We start from the raw sequence: 6,307 nt of genomic DNA on the forward strand, positions 1-6,307 counted from the left end.
AGGGTACCTTGGCATTGGTTGGAGAGGCCAAGGGGAGAATGTCTTGAACTCTTTGTGCCGTGATTGCCTTGGAAAAGCGGTACAAAGAGGGATTAGGTACACGGAGTGAAGAAATGGCCTCAACCTTCACCTTGGAGGAAAACTTGGTGAAGGGGTGAGAAGGGCTTGGCCGGGAGATCGGCAAGCTTCAACGCGCGTCCTCAACAATCCTCACATCGACTTTATGGATGCATTTGGGCAATGGGGCCCCCTATTCCATCATATTGTGTGGATGTTGCTAATGCCTTGATGGACAAAGATTGCATAAGAGCTTTCATGGCATTGTGGGATGCAAAGAGCATTGTATTTTGATTTCAGAAATTGCATTTTCAGTTGAGATTTGGCTCCATTTACAAAGGAGACTATGACGAAATTTTTTCAAAATCTTGGCTATGCATGGCAATTGAGGTTGGTGAAACATTAATTGCAGACCTTGGGATGCAAAGGAAGTGCAAAAGGTGCTAACAAAGGTGTGGGAACAAGCAAGGATCATTGGGGGCACAAAAGGGTCACTTGGGCAAGAAAATTGCAGATTTACAAAACCCTAATTCAGTCCCAAACCTTTTGGACTGAATTAAAGGTGATCATACGAGCTCTTAGTGCTTCCTTAGAGCTACCCAATGAGCCCTTAACCTTTCCGTTTCGATATCTCTTTGGGGTAGAAATTAGGGTTTTTGCAGAAACAGTAAACCCTAATTCAGTCATAGGGGTTTTAAGGTCTTCAAGATCTAATCACATAGGCTCGTAGTACTCATCGAGGGCTTCGATTTGAGCTAAGAAGTTTTGCATTCGGATATTTCTAGCTCAAGTTATGCTCAAAATACTATTTCAGCCTATAACCCTGTAAACCCTAAAACAGAGAATAGTAGCACTTCTCACCTCTTAAGGGTCTTTGTATAGTGGTCTAGTACACCTCATTAGCTCTCCAACAAGCTCTAGACCACTTCAATCGGACATCCCTACCTCAAGTTAGAGCCAAATCTTTGAAACCGATACTTTCCATGGGAACGAGGACAAGAGGGCGACCAAAGCATAACACCTTGACTCCCGACGAGGTAGAGGGAGAAGAAGCAATTATGGAGCAAGGAATCTTAGATGCTCCGGAAGATACTTGTGGGCATACTTCAAGGGAAGTGCATGAAGAAGTGAATGTTGGAAGTGCCCACAAGCCCACCCCACAAGCGTCACATACCATCCCCATCGATTCGATCATGCAAATGCTGATGCAAATGAATGCGAAGATGGACACGATGGCTACAAGGGTGGAGGTCAATGATAGACTTGATACTATGGCCACAAGGATGGAAGTCTTGGAAGAGAGGGTGGCTCGGCCAATGAGCCAACCTTCATTTGATAGTGGTCATGGTGTTTCACATGCAGGCAAGCAATATGGGACAGCTTTTGAAGGCCGTAGGGAAGGCAAGCTACCTATGGCACAAGAGGTTTCTCCCAAAGTAATGCATGAGCATGCCACCAAGAATGCTACTTTTGGATTCATGGCGGATGCACGGAGGCCCCTTGTCAAGGACATGTTTCATTCTTCTTTTCACTCGGGTCCATCTAATTCCAATATGCACATGATTGATGAAGAGGTGGTACTCGATTGGAACCAATTGTCCTTTGCCCAAAGACAAAGGGATGCTCATGAGAAGTGGATGGAGTTACCAAATGACATCAAGAGGGACTACAAAGACTTTGCGCAATTCATGGAATCGTATATGAAGATGCAAAGGTTCAAACCCTCTACCCAACATGACAACCCATCCTACACAGCTTCTAAGGATGTCAAAGACAAAGTCTCACTATCAAAGTTCAAAGGTGATGGATCATCTCCGCAAGAGTTGGAGGAGTGGGCTACTAAGCTTGACACTTATTTCCAACTTTACCCAAAAAGTGAGCGTGATATGGCACAATTTGCTTCCTTACACCTTGAATATTATGCACATCAATGGTGGAGGCACTTGGTCAAACAAGGGAACACGCCATCAACTTGGGAAGGATTGAAGCGGGAGATGAACTTGGCCTTCATTTCACCCCTAGTGCTTGACCGTTACCATGAAGAATGGTATGAACTTTCTCAAAAGGGGATGATGGTGAGAGATTATATCAAGAAATTTTTGAAGCTTTCAATGTACGTGGAAGGCTTGAGTGAAGACATGAAGATGAAAAAGTTTGTGCATGGGCTTGAACACTTCATCAAGGCGGATGTGTCGGCTCAAAGGCCTAGCTCTCTCAAAGAAGCTATGAGGTTAGCCAAACTCTATGAGCCAAAGTACAAGAGATCTCAGCCCATGACCTTCACCAAAGACACACTCAAACCAACCACTACTTCTTACAATTTTGGGAAAGGTCCTACCTCTACATTACCATCCTCTAATCCAAGAACTCCTACATCATTTGGGGGTGGACAGCCAAAGAATGGGATACATCAATTTGATGCCAAAAGGAGTAGTGACTTCATGAAGAAGAAGCCCTTTCAACCCTTCAAGAAGACTCAAAGAATGGATGATCCAAAGATTGAGGAGTTGAGAAGCAAAGGGCTATGTTTCAAGTGCAAAGAGAGGTGGTCACCCGGGCATGTGTGCAAATCAAAGAAGATTGTGGCCACTATGATCCTCATGGATGAGGAAGAGAACAAGGATGACTCTCATGACATTGAAAAATGGGAGGATTGCAATGAAGAAGCACATGAGGAGTCACTTGAAGACCATTCTTTCATCACGGAGGATGGTGAATTTCCGTTTGATCCGGGAGGTGGTACTTGCTGCAAATGCACCTAAGAGGCTCTCTTTGATCTCTCCAAGGTGACTCAAGAAAGAGATTAAGGCTTTTGGCACTATCTATGTGTTACATGTTACCCAAGAGGGGATGGAAGGCAGTGGACAGCACATAGATGAGGAAATGGCAACTCTTCTTAAGGAGTATGGAGATATTTTGCAAGTGCCAAAGAGTCTACCACCTAAGAGGGTCTTATTGATGAATACCTTGTCAAATGGAAGCAATTACCCATGGATGAGGCTACTTGGCAATCATTGGAGTATGTCCAACAACATGGTTTACTTGTGGATGACTTTCCGTGACCAAGTGGTATGGTTTACTTGAGCAAATTGGGTAATATGAGGAGAAGTATACATGCTGTAATTTCTGGACAGCTTTGGGAAGGTCTACTATTGGGCCTATTTTTCTACTCCAACAAGCTTCATGGCATATCCTAATGAAAGATTATGATGTGGGCTACATATGGCTGAGTGTACATATCATTTTCAGCCCAATATATGGAGTCTAAATGAAGGATTTTCAAGGGTCTTCATCGACTAGAAGGGCTGTCATAACAGTCCCACTCATACACTTTGGGCTTGAAGCTTTGTGGACTTGTACACATCCAAATTTTCATTGTATATGTGCCTTGGATGTACTTGAGAACTCTTAACCACTTCCCATCGATTACATTAGAGTCTCATACTTGGAGATTGTACATGTTATTGATTTTGAGGACAAAATCTTTGGGAAGGGATGGTTTGTAATAAAGTAGGAACTTTATTCAATAGGGTTAATAATGGGACAAGTCCATGTATAAAAGAGGGGACTTGGACCATGGTTGTAACTTTTGATGATCATTTTTAGAAATGGAAACTCATGTTTCTTGGAGCTCATGGCTTCTTGGCTTGTGGAAGGCTATTTCCATTCTCTTGGTGAGAGACTAAACACACTTAGGCATCATGTTTACATGGTGATTACTCATATTTTCATGCATTACATCCCTTCATTCCAATTTTGTAATAAAGTAGGAACTTTATTACACATGTGCTCCTCTTAAGATCACCAGCTCAGCTCTTTGCAAAATGCTATGCAAATGTCGGAAGGACAGTTTGGGTATCATGGTCTGGGATGGAGGAGGCAAAGTAACATGCAATTCTATGGTCAGTTTGGGTATATGGTGGACTCATAAATTTAATCCCCCTTTAGTCCTACTTGATTTATATGTTGCAAAGAGTCTCAACAATAAAGGCATTCTAGGCATATGGTTGACTGTTGGGATAGGGATTTGGTAGGGTGGAAAGATATGGATCAGTTATCTTTGGAATATCAGCTACTAGTTAGAGAAGGAAAGAGATCTGATGGCTCAGGTTTTGGAGTTGCTTCAAAGGGAGTTATGCTCTACTGCTACTGATACCTTAGTTTGGATTAAAGATTGGGCTTGGCTCAATGGTGTCAAACTCAAGGATGGTAGAACTAGAGATATATATTCATTAATGAGAAATGGGGATGCCAATGTGTTGTATTGCAATAAAATCTGGAATGTAAATTGGAGCTGAAAAAAGAGATGGAACTTGCTCTGGGATTGCAACCTTTGACACTTTTGAACTCTTAAGTCTACCGAACTTTTGAAATTTTTTTTAAAGGACCAATTTTAATTATATATATTACCTCATAATTTTTTTTAAAAGGACCAACTCTTTTCATGTGCTCCTCTTAAGATCACCAGCTCATGTGCTCCTCTTAAGATCACCAGCTCAGCTCTTTGCAAAATGCTATGCAAATGTCGGAAGGATAGTTTGGGTACCATGGTGGTTTGGGATGGAGGAGGCAGAGTAACATGCAATTCTATGGTCAGTTTGGGTATATGGTGGACTCATAAATTTAATCCCCTTTTAGCCCTACTTGATATATATGTTGCAAAGAGTCTCAACAATAAAGGCATTAGGCATATGGTTGACTGTTGGGATAGGGATTTGGTAGGGTGGAAAGATGTGGATCAGTTATCTTTGGAATATCAGCTAGTTAGGAAGGAAAGAGATCTGATGGCTCAGGTTTTGGAGTTGCTTCAAAGGGAGTTATGCTCTACTGCTACTACTGATACCTTAGTTTGGATTAAAGATTGGGCTTGGCTCAATGGTGTCAAACTCAAGGATGGTAGAACTAGAGATATATATTCATTAATGAGAAATGGGGATGCCAATGTGTTGTATTGCAATAAAATCTGGAATGTAAATTGGAGCTGAAAAAAGAGATGGAACTTGCTCTGGGATTGCAACCTTTGACACTTTTGAACTCTTAAGTCTACCAAACTTTTGAAATTTCTTTTAAAGGACCAATTTTAATTATATATATTACCTCATAAATTGTCAAAAAAAAAACTTGAGAACAACTGAGTAACCCTACTGAGCTTTACAAAGCATTTTTATCCTAATTTAAGATTTTACAAAGTTCACGTCGTGAAATTCCTAGATAGTCACGGTTTTAAGAATTCTCATTTACTCATGGTCCACATGTTGCTTGAGCATCCCCAATACTTCCAAGAGCTCAAGCCTCAACCATGACTAGTCCCGTGAATTTCTTTAATAGTCACACGTGAATAACCTCAGAAGTTCACGCGTGAACAACTCCAATATTCACAACACCTTTCACATACCTAAATTGAATGCTCACACTGTTACACTGTTGACCATCTTTTCATCATCTCACTAACTTCATGCTGAGTACAACAACTCACGGAGCCACAAGGTTATAATTTAAAAGGATCCTCAAACAAGGTGTCGCTCCACGAGCAGAGTCCACTACAGGAGACCAGTGTGGAAGACATCACCGGCACTGCTTAAAATTGAAGCCCAAAATGGGCTTCAATGACCTTTTTGGGCTTCAAATGACACCTTTGAATTTACCAAAGGTTGCAGTGATGAAACCCAATTAATTTACCAAAGCTTCGCCCAGGTTTTAGCCTGAAAGTTGCAGGGGTACCCTCATTGCAGGCATTTACGAAGGCCAAGAAAACCAAAGCCTACTTCAAGCTCTACGAGGTGAAGTACAAGAGAAGGCAGGGTTAGTGGTTTTTGGGTTTAATTCCTTCTTAATCACTTGTTTTGCATTAGGGCGAGCAGGATTGCAGCTGGGTGACTAATGTTTTGGTGTCTTTGAGCAGTACTTGATTCTCTGCAGCTATTGTTTCCTTGGCCAAGTTAGCATCAAAGGAAGGCACCTCCTTCACCCGTGGTTCTTCTGCTTGGATTTGGGGTTCTTTGAGCAGTGGAACTTGGCCTATGTGGCTAAGCACCTAGGTAAGGAGATCATAGAGGTTGCAGACTTTAGAGGCGTGGGCATCCAGATCTTTGTGGACATGATATTATGCCCAGTCATCCGGCTGCTCCTCATGTATCTTGTGCAATTTATGCAGCTCAATTCTGTTATATCGGTCTACTGGCTTGACTTGAAGCATCACTGCCACCGCTCTACACGCCTTTTCATCTGCTTCCTCCTTAATGTTAGTGTA

This window comes from Cibotium barometz, chromosome 9, assembly GCF_041138505.1.
Source record: "Cibotium barometz isolate CiBa-2024 chromosome 9, ASM4113850v1, whole genome shotgun sequence".
Classification (NCBI taxonomy): Eukaryota; Viridiplantae; Streptophyta; class Polypodiopsida; order Cyatheales; family Cibotiaceae; genus Cibotium; species Cibotium barometz.